The 20164-nt window shown below is 42.6% G+C and overlaps 1 long non-coding RNA gene across 1 annotated transcript; it reads right to left on the bottom strand.

Annotated features, from left to right (window-relative positions):
- Positions 1 to 6058: 6058 nt before the first annotated feature.
- LOC137361300 (uncharacterized) lies at positions 6059 to 19315 on the bottom strand. Its single transcript, XR_010972146.1, has 3 exons — positions 19180 to 19315; positions 14515 to 14826; positions 6059 to 6178 (listed from the first exon to the last, which is right to left on the bottom strand). It is a non-coding gene; the product is annotated as an uncharacterized lncRNA (long non-coding RNA).
- Between the last annotated feature and the right edge of the window lie 849 nt (positions 19316 to 20164).

The raw sequence follows: 20164 nt of genomic DNA, 5'->3' as shown, positions 1-20164 counted from the left end.
TTCTGACAGTGTGCAGGCATTGGAGGGCTCAAGAGTGTTGAATGCGAGGTAGAGTTGGATACAGTGAGATACATGTGGAAACTGAGGCTGTGTTTGCGGATATCACTGAAAGGCAGCATGTAAATGAGTAATGAAGTGTCAAAGGATAGATCCTTTGGTGACACTATAGCTGACTTTGCAGGAGCGGGAAGAGAAGCCATTGCAGGCCACTTTCTGACCATGACTGTATAGATAATACTAGAACAAGCTGAGTGCAGTCCCACCCAGCCGGGTGTTAATGGGGAGGAATTGGAGAAGTATTTCATGATCAATCATATCAAAATTTGAGACAAGTCAAGAAAGAGGAGGTGGAATCGTTTATATTTGTCACAATCACTTCGGATGTCAATTGTTTTCGTCCTGTGGTGTGGATAGAAAATTGACTTGCGGAATTGAAACATGCAGCTTCATAAAAGATGAGCATGGATTTGGGAGGCGACAACACATTCAAGGACTTTGGCGAGGTACGAACAGTTGGAGCTGGGGCCGCAACCTGCATGGACAGGTGGTCAATGGTTCCTTTCTGAGGAGAGGTGTGATGACTGCTGATTTGAAGGAGAGGCGCCTGAACATGTAGAGATAGAGAGAGAGAAAGATAATGGTTAATAATGCCAGCTAACATGGAACCCAGGAAGGGAATGTTTGTGTTCAGTAGTTTAAAAGAAATAAGGTGTAGACAGCAAAATGTGGATTCCATCAGCAGTACAGGTTCCGAGACAGCGTGAAGGATTCTAGGAGAGAAACAAGAAATGGGAATTCAGGGTGATCGTATGGGATGGGGATGGGAACTGATAGGAAGTTAGGCCTGGTGGGTTGGGGAAGAAAGGGAAGTAGTGGAGGTGACTGAACGGATGTTTTTGAACTTTGTGACAAAATATCTACGAGCTCCACTCACATATTTTTGCAGTTCAGGGTGGACGAGGCAGGGAAGTGGTTCAGGAGGAAGATTTATGATGGAGAATACTTGCTGTGCGTTTTCTATGCCTTCCTGGATAATCTTTGTCAAACGGGTGGTTTTAGTGAAGATGAGGAGGACCCGATGATGCTTTATGTGATTGATCCATTCAGAATTATATTACCAGATAGTTCGCCACATGTCACCATTCCTTTCTGTTTTTTAATTATTTCAGGGGATGTTGGTGTCACTGGCAAGACCAGCAGTTTAATCCACCCTATTTATTACTTCCACTTCATATTGGAGAATGCAACGTCTACAAAAATAGTACCCTTAAACATCAGCCTTGCAATGTGCAGTATCTTCGTGTAGAACTACGTTCTAGGGTTGTGTTGATTATAACATTATCATAAATCAATTTAATATTAATTGCATAGGAGAATCAATTACTTTTGTAAGGATGGGACTCTGTCTTTGACAAGGAACATATTTGAGTAATTTTAGAGACATAAACCGCATGTCTGAACAGAAAATATGCAGACCTCTCTGTCCAGACAGACTGCTGCAATTATGTTCAATGAGCAAACGAAACTTGTGAGGCAAATTAACAATTGTTATTGTCTTTAAAAAGTCAATGAACTAAACGGCTAATTCTATCAATATATGACTGTTGGACCGGACCAAAGAGGGCAGGAAACAGGATCTCTCTGCAAAATGTTGGACAGGATCAGGAAGCGCCTATGGGCAATTGAACTCCAGATGTGTAGACCTCCTGGATGAACAGAAACCAGTATTTAATCTGAACTGGACAAAAATGATTGGACTAATTGCGTCAGGCACTTTGGAGAATAAACATCAGCGATGTTACCCATCAGATAGAGAAGTAGAAGACAAGGAGAAGACACATGGCTTCTGAAGGTGGTCATAAATGTTGGGTGGAGCTTAACATCTACCTAACTGAAGAACAAGATGACATACTCTACTCTGTCCAGTGACTGAGTGTGTAATAACCATTCAGCACTGTAAACTTCTGACGTGAAACGCTGGAATGTATTGATTTCCGCTGTTCCCGAAGAAATTATTTACTGTAACCAATCGGTATCAAATCTGAATCATTAACTATCTCATATGTTGTAAGTTCCACTCTGTCGTATGGAAATAAATGTTCATTGGAACAACCCGAAAACATCTGCCCACACTTACACTCTGCATAATGCAACATCCCCAGAACACATGCCTGCATTGACATGCTACACAATGAAACTTTAAAGCGTATAGTCCAAAACATCTGTCTACTTTTATACACAACATAATGAAACTTACACCATAACAACTCCCACACAGCTACCTCCACTTATATACTGTACAGTAGAACTGATTGCAAGCTCGACGCCGGATTTGATACCAGAGCTGAGATTCCAATTCCGTATTCACTTTTTCATAAGGCCGTTATCTTTCACCTCTATCATCATTCACCTCCCTTCCTGCCTCAGCCCATCTGCTGCTGAAATGCTCACCCATGCTTTGTTTCCTGCAGAATCGAATATTTTAATGTTCTCCTGGGCGATCACCCATCTTGCATCCTCCAGAAACATCAGCTCATCCAAAGTTTTGTTGCCTGCCCTACATGAAGCCCCTCTCAGGAACACCGTGGCACTCGACGATCTATTGGTTTCCCCGCCATCAATACCTCGTGTTGCCAATTATGATCTTCATGTTCAGCCACCTTCATGCTCTCCCCCTGCATCAGTATAACCGTCTCCAGCCTGAAACATTTCAGGAACTCTGCTTTTCTCTGAATACAGCTTCTTGTACTTCACCCACTTCAATTGCCTACAACTTTCAGTTTTGCCTTTAACCATCTAACCCCCAGATCTGAATTTCCACCAGACATATTTCCGTGTCTCCGGCTCTTCAAATACAACCATCTGACTAAGAATTTAGTCACCAACTGTAACATCTCTTTGTTTGGTTCTGTGTCAGTTTTCTCTCCCTTTACATTCCTGTTAAACCCCTTGTGATGCATGTGTTAATTGAAATTTCTGTAATAAAAACGTTCTTGTTGTTTAATTGTGTCCGTGTCCTCTCTCTCTGCACGCCACCCCCATCCAGCCCCAGCTCCCCGACCGCCCACCATCCTCACCCACTCTCCTCGAGTGAAATGACTGGCTTGAGACACCCAGGAACAAGTAACCTAGATTATCACTTTTCTCAGCAGATTAGACATTTCACTTCTTTGTTTTTGTAAAAGCAGTGAAGAATATGTTTACCTGAACACAGGACCCCAACATCCATACTGTAAGTGAGAGACGAATTCAATGTGAATAAGCTGCAGTTCTGGAGCTGCAATTCGTTTCCTTCACACTGGACATCATTCACCCAGACGGGTCCTTCTCTCTCTCCGTCCTTTGAATAGTTATAAGCGGCTGTCGCTTCACCGCAACCCAGCTGTGTACAGACTACGTTGGCATCATTCACGGTCCAGTGTCTATCTTGCAATCTCCCCCAGCTGCCATTGTGGTAAATCTCCACTCGCCCATCACACCAGCTTCCCCCGTTAGTCAGCCTTAGTGACCAATTTTCATCTACAATATGAAACACATTGAGAATGTCGAAACTGAAGCAAAATATCTCAGAATTTACTGCCACCAGAAATGTCATTAATTTTAATGGTTGCTATTTCTGTCATCATTGTTCAGAAGGCTTGTTGAAAGATCTTCTTCACCATTACCTTTTCTCAGTAAATACATTTCAGAGACGTACCGAGCAGCTTACGGTTGCTGAAATGGGGACAGAGGGTAAAATGAACTTGGGGTGAGACCCGAGGGACTGAAGGTCGTCCTCCTCTCCACATGTACTGATATTTCCAACTCTCGCCCTGTACTTGAAAATATCATCAACCTTTCTTCCAATTTATCCTCCTTATCTTCACATGGTCCATCTTCAACTCTTCTGTTCTCTTCTTCAAAATCTCTGTCTCTGATTCTGGGGATAGGTTATTAACTAATATAAAGAGTAAACCCAGTGACTCTCACAGTTACCTGTCTATGCTTCCTCACCCCCCAATTATTCGAATGACTCTATCACATTTTTTCAATTGCACCACGGCAATGTATCTGTCTGGTGATACAACCTTCCATACCAGTGGTTCCAGATATGTCTTCCTTTTTCCTCATCCGAGGACTCTCCTCACCTCCTCATCCACCCACCATGGTTGACAGGGCCCTCAAGCACGACCATTCCATTCCCCATACTTCTGCTTTCACCCTTTCCCCCCTCCCAGAACCATGATAGGATCCTGATTCTCCTCATCTTCCACTCCATCAGCTTCCATATTCAACAGACCATCGTCCACCATTTCCACCACCTGTAATGTGATGCCACGACAAAGCACATCTTCCCCTTCCCTCCAATTTTAACGTTCTGAAGGGACCTTTCACTCTGTGGCACCCTGATGCCCTCTTCAATCATTGTCAACACCCCTTCCCACAGGACCTTCCCATGAATGCGCAGGAGGTACAACCACTGCCCTGTTACCTCCACCTTTCTCACCATCCAAGCCCCCAAATACGGCTTCCAAGTGAAACAGCGATTTACTTGTCCTGCTTTCTCTTTAGTATACTGCACTCACTGTATTGACTGATCATGATACCGTCTCCTTTGCATTGGGACACCAAACATAATTGAGTGCTTACTTTGCACAACATCTTTGTTCAGTCTGCAAGCTTTAACTTTAGCTTCCAGTTACCTGTCCTTTTCATTCTTTATTCCGCTCCCACACTGACCTCTCTCTCCTCTTTCTCCTGCACAGTTCCAATGAAGGTTAACGTAAGTTTGAGAAACAGCACTTCCTCTTTCCACTAGACTCTTTACAGGCTTATGGAATGAACACTGAATTCAGCAATTTCAGATCAGATTCCCTCCCCTTTTTTTCTTTTTTTGGACGATATTTTGCCTTCCAATTTGCAACACTTCTAGAAATGAGTTTTTTACTTGGCCCATTCCTATCTATTTTTGCCTTGCACTGTCCCATTTACCATTTAATCTCTCCTGTCTTCCACCATATCACAGATTGTTCCTTTCGCTCCTTCCTTGCTTTCCCCTTTCTTTAAAAACTGTTAAATCTCTAAGTTATGATGAAAGATCTGCAAACTGCAAGGTTGATTCTGTTTCTTTCACCATAGATGCAGCCAGAACTTCTGAGTATTTTCAGCACTTACTGTTTTTATTACCTATATTTTAAATTGTGAAACGTGGGAGCAATTTGCGTTGAGCAATGTCTCACGTACAGCGATCAGATAACAGAGCAGATAATCTGTTATAACAGGGCGCGGGTTGAGGGATAACTGGGAGAATTGTAATTTACATCAAGTTTGTGAAATAATCAAAGACATGGCATATTGGTGAAATAACGAGTTACTTCACTCGCTGTCATTTTAATGCCCTTGATGCAATGGAAATTAAAATTTATCTCATGTTATTTAGCTGGAAACAAGTTCACAGTGTTTTCTATTGTACAGCTGATCTTTGCAGAGACTTCCATGATAATTCATATTTGAACGGCCAACATTGATCACAGTTTCAATGCTCGAGCAACATTTCTATGCTATGGCAGTGGTCCTGGGAGCAAATTGCTGATTCTATGCCCCTTGAATAATGCCCTAGATTTACCACAAAAGAGATATTATATGAGCGATTAGTACTAATCATGAGACATTGTATGTATTCAATGTTTACTAGAGTGAAGCTCTTTGATTCATTTGTAATTTAATTTAGACACTTAAACCCACAAGCACATCTCGGAATCTTAGTGTCAAAGGAAGCATGGGATCAGCAAAACTAGTGAATCAGCGACCTGTGGAAATAGTTAATGATGCTTGACAGCAGAACAGTTGGTGTATTTCAGTTCAATTGACTGAGATGACTCACCCGTACAGATGACACTGGCGTCATTTTCATGTGAGCAGCTAAACTGATCCCAAGATGAAACAGGACACTCCCACAATCGCGTCTCATTCCCCCGACACCTGTAACTTTCCATCCACACTGGACCATCTCCCTTTCCAAAGTGAGCTCCTCCCGGTATTGAGGTTACTGTCCCACACTGAAGTTGCTCACAGACCACGTTGGCGTCTTCCAAATCAAAGTAAACGTCACACACCGTCCCCCACTGGTCTCCATGTAGCACCTCCACCCGGCCTGAGCATCTGTTCGTCCCATCAACCAATCGAGGTCCATGTTTCCCTGTATTGGAAACAAATACAAATCCAAATAATTTATAAATCATCCTCTGCATAGAAACAGCAAAATAGAAAATGGGTATAACAGTTGAATCTTATGTACACGATTATCTATCCATACTTTACACAAATTATCTATCAAAAAACAATTAGAATTATCACAGCAACACAAAAGCAAAATACTGCGGATGTTGGAAATCTGAAATATAACAGAAAATGCTGGAAATACTGAGCAGGGCTCGCAGCATCTGTGGAGAGATCAAGAGAGTTATGTTTTAGGTCTGTGTCCTTTCATCATAATAATTACTAAAGGACCTCTTTATGAAGTTGGCTGAACACTCAAAAATTAACAACTCTTGTTGCAAATGCTAATCGATTGTTGGTCTTTATCTCTTGGATTTTGGAATATAAAGATGATGGATTTGATGTTTCTGTTGTATCTGTTGTCACTTTTGGGCACTGCACTTCATAAAACCATTGCCTTTGGAGGTGGTTAAGGACAGAGTCACGAGAATGGCAACAATGCTTAAAGCGTTACATTATGAAGACATGTTTCATAAACGTTGTTTGTAGTAGCTTTAGTTTAGAAGGATTACAGCTATTCTAGTTGATGTGTTTAAAATGTTTAAGTGGTTTGATAGATGTGTGATAGAAGATCTGAAGAACAAATACAGAACAAGCTCATTTGGGAGCTGCTTTTCTTTATGAGGGATGTGGACATCTCTGGCAGAGGTGGCAGTTATTGCTCAACTTTATTTGCCCTTGAAACCGGTGTCAGGACCGTCCTCTTGAACTGCAATTGCCTGCATGGGGAATGTTCTTCTGCAATTCAGTAAGGTAGTTAGAGTTAAGGCAAAGTGTGCAAGCATAGACTGTACCTTTAGGTGCATGTGTTGCAACCAGAGTGGGAAGTTTGGAATTTGGTAATTAGTACCTAAGACTGAAATCTAGCCTTAACATTTAGCGTTTCGCTTGTAATTAAAAACCAAACTGCAAGGCAGTTCATTGTTAGCAGTTAACAGTGCAAGTCAGGTTAGCAGTAAGCAGTCAATCAGCTGTGCTTGTCCGAACTGGGGTAATTACTGTCAGCTGGAAACTGTCTAAACTGTTGCATCTTGAATGTGCCTCAAAAGGCATATAATACTGGACGTCATTGCAAGAGGATTTGAGTAAAGGAGCAATGTCTTACTGCACCTATACAGGGCTTTGGTGAGACCTCACCTGGAGTATTGTGTGCAGTTTTGGTCTCCTTATCTGAGGAATGATGCCCTTGTCATGAAGAGAGTGCAAAGAAGATTTACAAGGCTAATTCCTGGGATGGCAGGATTCACATATGAGGAGAGATCGGATCGACTCGGACTATATTCACTAGAGTTTAGAAGAATGAGAGAGGTACTCAGAGAAACCTATAAGACTGGAACAGTACTAGACTGGCTAGATACAGGGAGGATGTTCCCGATGGCTGGAGAGTCCAAAACCACGGGTAACAGTCTCCGGATACGGAGTATGCTATTTAGAACCGAGATGAGGAGAAATGTCTTCACTTAGAAGGTGGTGAACCTGCGGAATTCTCTACTACAGAAGGCAGTGGAGGCCAGATCTCTAAATATATTCAAGAAGGAGATAGATATCTTTCTTAATGCCAAAGGAATCAAGCAATATGGGGAAAAACGGGAACAGAGTACTGAATTAGATGATAGGCCATGACTTTTTTTGAATGGTGGAGCAGGCTCCAAAGGGCTGTCTGGCCTACTCCTACTCCAATTATCGATGTTTCAATTTTCAACTTCTAGTAAGGCAGAGTGTAAACAATGATTGCAATGTTAACTGAATACATTATGAACATAGTGGGAAGTTAGAGTTTGCTAAGAGTAAGAATTCGGTTCAGAGTGGGAACAGGAGGTATTTTTTATTATTTCACAGGGGGTGGGACATTCGGGCTAGGACAGCATTTAGTACCCATCCCGAACTGCCCTTGCAAAGATGGTGGTGAGCCGCTTTCTTGCACCACTGCAGTGCATGCGCTTTCAGTGCACTCACATTGCTGTAAGGAAGGGACTTCCAGGATTTGACCCAGCGACAGTGAAGGACCAGTTATATACTTCCAAATTAGGATGGTGTGTGCTTCGGAGGAGAACATGCAGATGGTGTTCCCATGCATCTGCTGTCCTCGTCCTTCTAGGTAGCAGAGAGTGAGCGTTCGGATGGCGGTGTTCTGTTGTGTCTGTTAAACTGGAGTCAGTGACTCGAGCCACCGGTTTAAAAGAGCATCACAGCCAGCAGCAGCAGAGCCTATTGGAAGGGGCTGAGGGACAGACACCAGGCAAATAGAGGGAAAAACTCACTCAGTGAAGCAATTGTCAGGTCAGGGTGTGAGAGGGCGTGGGTAAGTTGTAAATACGTATTAAGTTAATTGATGAGTCCTTAGTGTTTCGGCGTTAGCTAACCAGTGAAATAGCGTTAAAGCTAAAATGCATCTACAAATAATTTTACCTCAAAAATAAAGACAGACTAAGTTCTGGCAGAGCAGTTTTTTTTTCTGGATATTGGAATTTGTAGATAATGGAACTGCCGCGAGGGAACTTGTCTGTGGTAGATATCTCAACCTGGAATCTCTCTGGCTCAGGATCATAGAGCTGTTGTGGGAATTGGAGAAACGCCAACACATATGGCAGCAAGAAGAGTATTTGACAGTTTGCTGCAGATTTCAGTCACACCTTGTAGAGAGCTGCAGGATCAGAATGAGGTTGTTGCAGCTTATAGTGCACAGTAATGGAAATCCAGATGTAATGGAGAACGAGGATATACAGAAGTGAACAGGAACAAAGTCCTGGCTATTTGTGAGGATAAGGATGAAGACTGTCAGAAGGACAGCCAGAATGTTGACCGTGATACCTTGGAATAGGAAGCTGTTCAAAAGGAGGAGGAGTGGAGCCTAATGTGATACCTTTAAGTGATTCAATAATTAGGGCATTAAGAGTTCCACACAGTATTTTCCCAACTTGTGCGAAGTGAGGGTTATCTCAAATCAGATTGCAAGAATGGAGGGGAAATATCCAGTCGTTGTGGACCATGTAGGGATAAACAACATAGCAAAGAGTAGGCAAGAGGTTCTTTTCAGAGAGTACCAGGAGCTGAAATATAAAATAAGTTCTCAAGGATTATAATCTCTGGATTATTATACAAGCCGCTTGCACTTTGGCATCAGAAAAATAAACGATCAGGGAGATGAATATGTGGTTGAAGGTTATGATGTTGGAAAGAGGTTTTACCTTTCATGGGACCCTGACACCTGTACCGGGATATTAAAGAACTATTCTGTTGGAATGTGCAGCACCTGAATCGGGTTGGGATCAGTGTCCCAGAATAAAGGATGAATAGGGTTGTTACAGGAACCTTAAACTAGTAAATGGGTGAGGGGAGGCTGGTGGGGGCCGGGGTGAGGGGGCAGAGCACAGTTGTAAATGTAGCATATCCAGGTGCTACAGGGAAATGGAAAACTAAAATATGCAACATTTGAGTCAGACCATTTTACGGTTTTACATCACGTGCCTTTGCGCTGAAAACAGCAGTTGCTTTCTTGAAAAAGCAGTTGTTCGAAATACTGACAGACCGTGACTTTTTGGGCCATGTCCTCTGCCCATTGTCTGGAGAAATAATTGTAATTGGTGGAAGCTGTCTGTTTATGTGTAGTGCAGAACGGGAATGTGGGCAGGATCTGACTACTGTTAGGTTATTACATGTTCCTGTTCTGGCTGTTATTGGTCAGTTAATTATATTCCATGAGAGGTCAGTAGATGTCATTATTCTTGCTGCTGATTCGTCAGTTATTGTGCATTGTGGCAAGTCAATCCATGCTACTGTTCTGGTCGTGGTATGTTGGCTGCACAACAGGTGCTTGTGCGTTTCTCGAGGAGGGAAACCCTGATATTCACTGAGGAACAGGCCACTTTTAGGGGGAAGGTCTTGTGTTTATCGATCTCCATAGCTTCCCTGACGCAGTGAAAAGCACAAGCCTGCCATCAAAGAAGCTCAACTCAATAACCACAGCATTGAATGGTCCAATTCCAAACTCAACCTCATCTATTATGGACTGGCTTGCAAGACACGGTAACATCATAAGTATAAAAGAGACCAAAAACATGCAAAAATGCAAAAAATAATGCACAGATCTTCGTGAATGGCAGAGATACAATGAATAGCAAAGGATGACAAAACAGTTCGCAAGAGCTCCAAAGCTTTTACAATAACTTCAGAAATATATTGTCATTAAAAGCAATGTGGTCTCATTACGATGACAGTTGTGATATTATAAATGAAAATAAGGAAATGGCAGGAATTATGCAGAATTACTTTGCATCAGTATTTACATGCACACAACTTTTATTAAGGTTCTTTGTTGCCACAGTCGGCCAGATGCTGCCCTGACATTGAGGGCAGTCACTCTCATCTGGAATACAGCTATATCATACATGTTTGTATAAAGGATGTGATGAGGTCTGAAGCTGAGTGGTCCGAACAAACCCAAACTGAGCATCACTGAGCAGTTTATTGGTAAGTACTGCTTGATAGCGCTGTAAACAACACCTTCCATCCCTTTGTTAATGATAGAGAGCAAACTGCTGGATCAGTAATTAGAAAATTGCAATTGTCACACTGCTATTTAAAGAAGGTTATCGAGTGAACCGAGGGAATTATAGACTGGTTAGCATAACAGCTATTGTCAGGAAATTACTAGAGTATACATTTAAAGATGGAGTGTCTGATCACCTTGAAAAGTTACAGCTAATCAGAGAGAGCCAGCGTGGATTTGTAAAAGGTAGATCATGCCTGATGAACCTGATCAAATATTTTGTGGCGGTAACTGAAGTAGAGGACAGGGGAACTTCAATGGATGTTACTCAGATGAACTTCCAGAAAGCACTCAACAAAATCCCTCGTAACTGATTGTTGGCTAAAGTTGAAGCTCATAGAATTTAGGGAAAATTATTGACCTACTTAGGACGTTAGTTTAGTGGCAGGAGATAGACAGCAGGGATAATGGACAGATCATCTAACTGGCAGGATGTGAAGGCGCCGTCCCGCAGGAACCTCAACTATTCACCATATTTATTAATGGTTTAGATGACTGGATAGAAAGCCACATATAATTGACATACTCAATATTGCCATTAAAAGACACCATCAGCCATATTGTAATCATGCATATTTTAAGCATAACTTTACAAAAAAAAAGATTCAGTGACTGTGTAAAACTATTTCAATATTGGTGAGTGTGAGGTGTCCAATTTGGACTTTAAAAGATTACAGTACTTTATAAATGGTGAAAAGCCGGATGCAGCACAGGGAAAAGAGACTTCAGGGTCATGGGCAAGTACAGGAACGAAAAGCAAAACAGCCAATGGAATGCTGTGCTTTTTATCTAGTGGAATGGAATACAAGGGGCGAGAAATGATGCTACAGCAAAAAAAAGAAAACAGGCCAGGCACCATCTGGTGTAATGTTCAGCTATGGGCAATATGCGTTGGGAAGGATATGTTGACCAGGGAGACTGTGCAGCATAAGAGATGCTAGAATGATTCATCGGCTTCAAATGTTTCTGTTTTTTATTCATTCACAAGATGTGGGTGTCGCAGGCAAGGTCAGCATTCGTTGTTCATGCCTCGAAACCTTTCACAACTGGGTGACTTGTTAGGCTATGTAAGAGGACAGTTAAGAGTCAACAACATTGCTGTGGGTCTCTTGTCACATGTAGGCCAGACCAGGTAACAATGGCAGAATTCATCCCCTAAGGATATGACTAAACAAGATTTTTTTTTAATGACAATCGACAATGGTTTCATGGTCACCATTACTGAGACTAGTTTTCAATTCCAGATTTATTAACTGACTTTAAATTGCACTGGCTGCGATGGTGGGAATTGCACCAGCGTCCCCAGAATTAGCCTGGGGCTCTGGATTGCTAGTCCAGTGACATTAACACCACGCCACTGCCTCACCTCACTATGAAGTAGGATTACACAAACTGTGGCTGGGTTCCCTGAAATTTGGAAGAGACTTGTCTTGATGTACAGAGAGATTTGGGTGTTCAGGTCCATTGTTCCCTGAAGGCGGCAACGCAGGTCAATATAGTGGTCAAGAAGGCATACGGCATGCTTTCCTTCATCGGACGGGGTATTGAGTACAAGAGTTAGCAGGTCATGTTACCGTTGTATCGGACTTTGGTTCGGCCACATTTGGAATACTGCGTGCAGTTCTGGTCGCCACATTACCAAAAGGATGTGGATGCTTCGGAGAGGGTGCAGAGGAGATTCACCAGGATGTTGCCTGGTATGGAGGGCGCTAGCTATGAAGAGAGATTGAGCAGATTAGGATTATTTTCATTAGAAAGACGGAGGTTGAGGGGGTACCTGATTGAGGTGTACAAAATCATGAGAGGCATAGACAGGTTGGATAGCAAGAAGCTTTTTCCCAGAGTGGGGGATTCAATTACAAGGGGTCACGAGTTCAAAGTGAAAGGGGAAAAGTTAAGGGGGGATATACGTGGAATGTTCTTTACACAGAGGGTGGTGGGTGCCTGGAATGCGTTGCCAGCGGAGGTGGTAGACGCGGCACGATAGCGTCTTTCAAGATGTATCTGGACAGATACATGAATGGGCAGGAAGTAAAGAGATACAGACCCTTAGAAAATAGGCGTCATGTTTAGATAGAGGATCTGGATCGGCGCAGGCTTGGAGGGCCGAAGGGCCTGTTCCTGTGCTGTAATTTTCTTTGCTCTTTGTTCTTTGTTTTCACATTCCCAGCCTATCTCTTCCAGCTGCTGAAAAGTCTTTGGCAATTCTGCAGGTGAGCTACTTGCCACAGAATGCCGATCATCTGACCTGCTCCACTCGCCACTACATTATGGTAAATGGTCTAGTTCAGTTTCTTGTCAATGACAACACTCAGGAGGACTTGATGATGGTAGTAAATTCACTGATTATAATAGCTAGGGGAGATGTTATTGTCTCTCTTGTTGGAAATAGTCATTACCTGACATGGAGGTGGTGAGTATGTTACTTTCTGCCCATTTGCCCAAGTCTAAATAATGTCCTGATCTTGATGGAAGTGGGCAGGAACTGTTTCTTAATCCGAGGAATTGTGAAGGGAACTAAAGTCCATGCAATTACCAGCTAAAAGCCCAACTTCGGACATTTTGATGGTGGGAAGGTAACTGACCAAGCACCAGAAGTTACTTGGGCCTCAGAGAACAATTAGAAAACACATTTTTCTATAAAAACCGTGGAAATCTGGAACATTCCCGAAAGTAAAGAGCGGTGGATGTAACATTTAATCTAAATTTTCAGGACTAATATTGATACATTTTTGTTAGCTCTGTGTATCAAAGAATCCGGTTCAAAGCGAGGTAAAGAGACTTGAAGAAAATATCATCTATGATATAACTGAATGATCGAACATGCTAGTGCAACTGAAAGCTGTGTACTGATAATGTGGATATGTGTCCGATCCTGTCATATTTAGCGGGTAAAATACACACATTCTATAAAATAACTTTGTAATCTTTCACTTCTGGCCTGATTGCACTGAGCAGTGCTAGAGTACAGCCGTTATTTTATACCCTGCCGTTCAGTAGGTGTTAACGTGGGCACAGTGGAGCAGTGGTTAGCATCACAGCTCCAGTGACCTGGGTTCAGATCTGGGTGCTGTCTGTGCGGAGTTTGCACGTTCTCCCTGTGACGGCGTGGGATTCTGCCACGTGCTCTGGTTTCCTCCCACAGTGAAAGACTTGCAGGTCGAAAGTAAGTTGACCATTGTAAATTAACCCTACTGTGGGTAGGTGCTTGGAGAATGATAGGTAATGTAGGATTAGGATAAATGGGTGGTTGTTGGTCGGCAGAGACTCGGTGGGCTGAAGGACCTGTTTCAGTGCTGTATGATAAGAATAATAACGTGGTCAGGGAGGGTCAGAAGGCTATTGTAATGTCGGATCATTCGTGGTGTTCAAATTAAAGTATCGAAATAGGCCAGTGCATATTCATTTAGTCAACTCCCAACTGTTGCAGCTAATATTCAATTCTAAATATACATTCGGTGCAGTGGGAAACAAACTTGTGAAAATTCTGCTTCTTGCAGAATAAATGTTAAGATTTAGAACCATCGTGTTTACGATTAATTGCGGATATTTTGTACCACGTTCCACCAAACCTATAGCAGTAATAGTAAACTATAATGACTAGTTTAGATATGAACCTTTCAGACAGATTCATGGGAATGCCACCTTCTTCAGTTTTCCAAATATTAAGCAGGATGTTGACTGCTTTTCAGTAAGTCTGTACTCACCGGAACAGATTACACTGGCATCGTTCCTGTGGCTGCACTCCTGGGTTCTTTGAAAAAGACGGCAGTCCAATAAACTGGACTCGTTTCCAGTGCACTCAAAGATATCAGTCAGTACGAGCCCAGTGCCCTCTCCAAAATGGGCATATCTTGGCACAGACACGGCGACTCCACACTGAAGCTGACTACAGACCACATTGGCATCTTTCAAATCCCAGTCAAGGTCACACACTGTTCCCCAGGTTTCACCGTACTGGATCTCCAGTCTGCCTGAGCATGGGGAGTCTCCGGATGTTAGTCGAGGAGATCTGTGATCTGAATAAGCATATTATATCAAAATTAGCATAATACGTTAATAATCACAATAATACAAATATTTATATTTCAATACGCATCTGATTAATCACAGATCTGGCAACAGTCGTTCTCAGATTCTGTTCAAAACTGATTATGCTGGATTTCCTGTATCACTACTGCTTATAATGTGACAGGACTATAATGTTTAAAATGTTCCTTTATTTATTTACAACTTACCCAGTCTCCGTCACTGCAACTGAGAAACATGCACTGTATCAGCAGTTAGAACTGGGCAAGAAGTATTGTGTGACAAGAACTGGTGCTAGGAGTAATGTTGTTCATATTTAACATAAATGATTTCGACTCAAAAAAGGGACGTACAATTGTAATATTCACTAATGACATCTACTTGGAGCAATAGTTAATAAAAAGGCAGATTGTGAGAAAAATACTTTACATTAAATGTACACTTACACATTTGGGTTGGAAGACTGAGAACCCATATTCCTTGGACAATGATACTGTAAATTGTGTCGAGGAGCAATGGGACTCAGGGGTACAGATATAAAAATCAATAAAATAGCAACACAGGTTAACAAAGCTCTTGAAAATACAAAAAAAATTGAGGTTTATCTATGAGAGATACGTTGAAAGGAGAGTCACACCCAGCACAAGGAAAGATTTGGTGTTCCGAAGAAGGGTCACTGACCCGAGGCGTTGACTCTGCTTCTCTTTCCACAGATGCTGCCAGACCTGCTGGGTGAATCCAGCATTTCTTGTTTTTGTTAAAGATTTGGTGTTTATTGGGAGTAGGTTGATTGGGTGCTAACTGGTCACTGTTTCCCTACTTATCTGGGCAGTGAGCAACTTTACACCATATCCGTTGAATGCTAGTGCTGTAACTGCTGTAACTATACTGGATCAGCTTGGCTGGAGTTGTCGCTAGTTTTAGAGCACTGATCTGCAGCACTACAGCTGGAGTGTGATCGGGCTTTTGCTTTGTGCTGTGTGCTCAGCCGCTTCTTAATCTTCGGAATGGACCAAACAATGGAACGCATTTGCACAGCGCTAACCCATTGACATGAATTGTCAAACAATACTTCTTACCTTTTGTGAGTCTGAATAACTACCTTTAACACACTTTGTTGACTGTTTTGTAGCCAGTTTGCTACAGTCTGTCATGATCACACTTCAAAGCCCTTCGTATGCAATTAATTACCTTGAAACCACATTCACAGTTTGAAGTTTAAAACTGGACAGACAGTTTGACATCAACTAGATGCAGCAGTCAGCATATAATCATAGAATGTTTACAGCAGAGAAGAAGGCCATTCAGCCCGTTGTTTCCATGCTAGTTATCTGTAAGAGCACCTCACTCGTCCTGGTGTTTGCAATTTTCTTGAGTTCCCCCTCCCTTCCATTTCCTGACTTACAGCTAAAGCTGAGATGTTAATTTTATCCTCAATAGTGAAGACCCATGCCAAATATCTTCTCAATTAATCTGTCATCTCCTTATTTTTCATTATTAATTCCCCAGATTCACATTTTATAAGTTCAACGCTCACTTTGTTACCTCTTTTCTTTTTTTTAAATATATATATATATATATATAAACTCTTACTATCTGTCCTTCTATATCTATCTGGCCTTCTCTCGTCCTCTAATGTTACCTGCCTTATCAATCTTTTAGTCATCATTAGCTTTTTATAAAATATTTTGTCCAATCTTTTGACCAGCCTCCCATCTTTGCGCAATTATTGGCTGTAAGTTTGATACGACCTTTGGCTGTTTTACTTAACCACGGATTACGGGACCCACTCTTGGAATGTTTCTAACTCATTGAAATAAGTGAAATTGTGTATTCTGAAATATTCCCTTAAATGTCTGCCATTGCATCTCTATGGACCTATCCCTTAACCTGATTTGCCAGTTCACTTTAGCTAGCTTTGCATTCATGTCCTTATAATTGCCCTAATTTAAGTTTAAATTGTTAGACTTGGTCCCACTCTTCTCTCCCTCAAACTGAATGTAAAATTCAATCATATCATGATCACTGCTACCAAGGGGCGCCTTAACTGTGAGGTTATTAATTATTCCTATCTCGTTGCACAATACCAGGTCGAGTATCGCCTACTCTCTGGTTGGCTCCACAAGGTATTGTTCCAAGAAAGTATCTCGAAAATATTCTATGCATTCCTCATCTAGGCTACCTCTGCCCATCCGATTTTTCCAGTCCATATGTAGGTGAAAATACCACCCCCCTCCCCCCCAACATAATTATCACTGCACCTTTCTGATAAGCTGCCATTATTTATTACTTTATACCCCGGACAACAGTGTGGTTAATGTTAGGCGGCCTGTGCATCACTTCTTACAAGTGACTTCTTGCCTTTATGATTTTTCATCTCTACCCGAACAGATTCTACATCCTGGTCTCCTGAACTTCGGTCATCCCTCTCTGTTGCGCCAATACCGTCATTAATTAACAGAGCTAGCCCTGCACCTATTCCTGGCTTCCTGTCCTTCCTAAATGCCATGTATCCTTCAATATTCAGGTCCCAGTCTATATATATAAAAATGACCCGGACCTTGGTTCACAGGCACAATTTCAAAGTTTGCAGATGATACAAAACTTGGAAGCATTGTGAACTGTGAGGAGGATAGTGCAGATCTTCAAAAGGACATTGACAAGTTGGTGGAATTGGCAGGCAGTTGGTGGATGAAGTTCAATGCAGAGAAATGCGAAGTGATTCATTTTAGTTGGAAGAACATGGAGATAAAATATAAAATGAAGGGTTCAATTCTAAAGGGGTTACAGGAGTTTAATAGTGCATAAGTCATTGACGGTGGCAGGCCAGGTTGAGATAGCGTTTAATAAAGCATACACTGTCCTGGGCTTTATTAAAAGATGCATAGAATACAAAAGCAAGGAATTAAGTTGAACTTGTATAAGACACTGGTTCGGCATCAGCTGGAGTATTGTGTCCAGTTCTGGGCGCCGCAGTTGATGAAAGATGTGAGGGCATTGGAGAGAGTACAGAGACGTTTCATGAGAATGGTTCCAGGGATGAGGAATTTCAGTTATGATGATAGATTGGAAAAGTTAGGACTGTTTTCCTTGGAGAAGAGAAGGCTGAGAGGTGATTTGATAGAGGTATTCAAAATAATGAGGGTCCTGGACAGAGTAGATGGAGAGAAATTGTTTACACTCGTGAAAGGACCGAGAAGGAGAGGGTACAGATTTAATGCATTTGGTAAAAAAAGCGAAAGTGATATGAGGAAAATCTTTTTTTCATGCAGCGCATATTTAAGATTGGGAATGTTTGTCTGAGAACGTGGTGGAGGCTGGTTCAATTGAAGCATTCAAAAGGGCATTAGACAGTTATATAAAAGGGAAGAATGTGCAGAGTTATGGAGAGAAGGCAGGGGAATGGAACTGAGCGAATTTCTCTTTCAGAGAGCCCATGCAGGCATGATGGGCCGAATAGCCCCCTTCTGTACTGTAACAGTTCAGTGATTCTGTGATATTGCCTCTCCTCCTTGTTCCAACCAGAATGTATCAGTTCCCACTTCTCTGCATTCAATTTCATCTGCCACCTGTCCGCCCATTTCACACGCCTTTCTTTGTCTTCTTGAAGTCTATCACTATCCTCCTGACAGTAACTGGTCAGGATTTCAGGAAAACCCGGCGCTTTTCTTCCAATAGTTCAACTGTGTTGAGTTTAATCGTTGCAACTGCTTCCTGAACTATCTGAGCTCCTTTGTTTAATATTCTGTGCATTTCACTTTCTCAATATTTGCCAAAATGTAAATGGCAATGCGCAGGCAGCGGTGGGATCTTACTGTGCAGTTTCCTCTTGAGGTTCCCATAATAACTGCCTGCCATTACTTCGGCTCCCCGAGGCTGAGAAACCTGCTTCCCTCCCTCCCTTTTGTCCCCAGTCTCAGCTTCACAATCTGTGTGATGGATCAGATCTGAGGCCAAGCTCTCACTGCAGGTGGACAGCCGGGCTGACAGTGCATGCCCGGTAGCGGCTGTTGGGTTGATGAATGGCGAGTTGGATTGAGATTGTGACATTTCCAGCCGTTCAGATCATTGACTGCGGATTTAGGGAAAATCTCAATGGAAACTGCTCAGTCTGTATTGTAAATGTGCTGAGTATCAGGTATTTGCTGCTCCCGGTGGAGAATGTTTATTAAATATAATGCTAATGATATAATTATAAACAGTGATACTAATATTAACAATAATTCTAACCGCAGATTACTGGAATTATTATCATCTGACTTTCCGGGTACGGACCATCCTGATTTGTTTTACTTTCACTTCTTCACCGTGGCGGAAGATGAGAGACTGAGAAAGATTTTTACCTGAGCAGATGACGCCGGCATCGTTGGAGTGTGAGTTGGAATAGTGACTCCATTGAGCTGACTTACAGTCTCGCAGAGTGGCCTCGGTCCCGCTGCACTTTACATTATACGTCACAATGGGTCCGGAGCCTTCCCCAAAGAGAGCCCGGCGCAGTGCAGAGACCGCGGTCCCGCAGCCCAGCTCCCGACAGACAACAGCAGCATCCGACAGGTCCCAGAGATTGTCATGCACAGTCCCCCACTGTCCCCTGTAGTGAATCTCCACTCTCCCAGCGCACCGACTGCCCCCATTCACCAGTCTCAGCTTCGCCATCTCTGTAAAATATCAGAAATATCATCAAGCAGTTACCGTGTGTTAAACCCACAGGTTCCCAGCGCACAGACCCTCCCCATTCACCAGGTATGAATTGACAGGAATATCAGTCTGCACTCAGAACACTAATAAAAATCGGAGTATATATTACACACGAAAAAAGGAAAGGGAAATACTAATACACGGTGCAAACGAGCAGGAAACCAGGAGACAGCCAGATATTCCCACCAACACAGCGGCTCCAATGAGAACTGGATGGGGACAGGCTCAGAATAGTTCTAACCTGCAGAAGTGGGGAGATGGGCGTGGCTGTAATGATCACATGTTTACGTGCTCAGAACTCATTGGACGAACACAGTGAGACACCAGCACCAGGAAAGAGCAGAGGAAATTTCACCCGCACCCAGTACAGCCAATGAAGACAGGGCTGGATGGTGATGTGATCTTGATGTCAACGCAGATTGGTTAGCTGGACCTTTGGACCGGCAGCAGTGTCAGTGGAGCTGATCCTTCACACTTTGCATTTAGAGACCCTCAGTTATTGTCCTTCTGCATGAAGACAGCAGTCATCTCTCAGCTAGGTAACAGTGTCAGTGGAGCTGATCCTTCACACTCTGCTCTTCAGAGACCCTCAGTTGTTGTCCCTCTGCATGAAGGCAGCACTCATCTCTC

The sequence above is a fragment of the Heterodontus francisci genome, unplaced genomic scaffold, assembly GCF_036365525.1.
Source record: "Heterodontus francisci isolate sHetFra1 unplaced genomic scaffold, sHetFra1.hap1 HAP1_SCAFFOLD_435, whole genome shotgun sequence".
NCBI lineage: Eukaryota > Metazoa > Chordata > Chondrichthyes > Heterodontiformes > Heterodontidae > Heterodontus > Heterodontus francisci.
The sequence above is the reverse complement of the archived record's forward strand: the minus strand, read 5'-3'. Positions and strand labels throughout refer to the sequence as shown.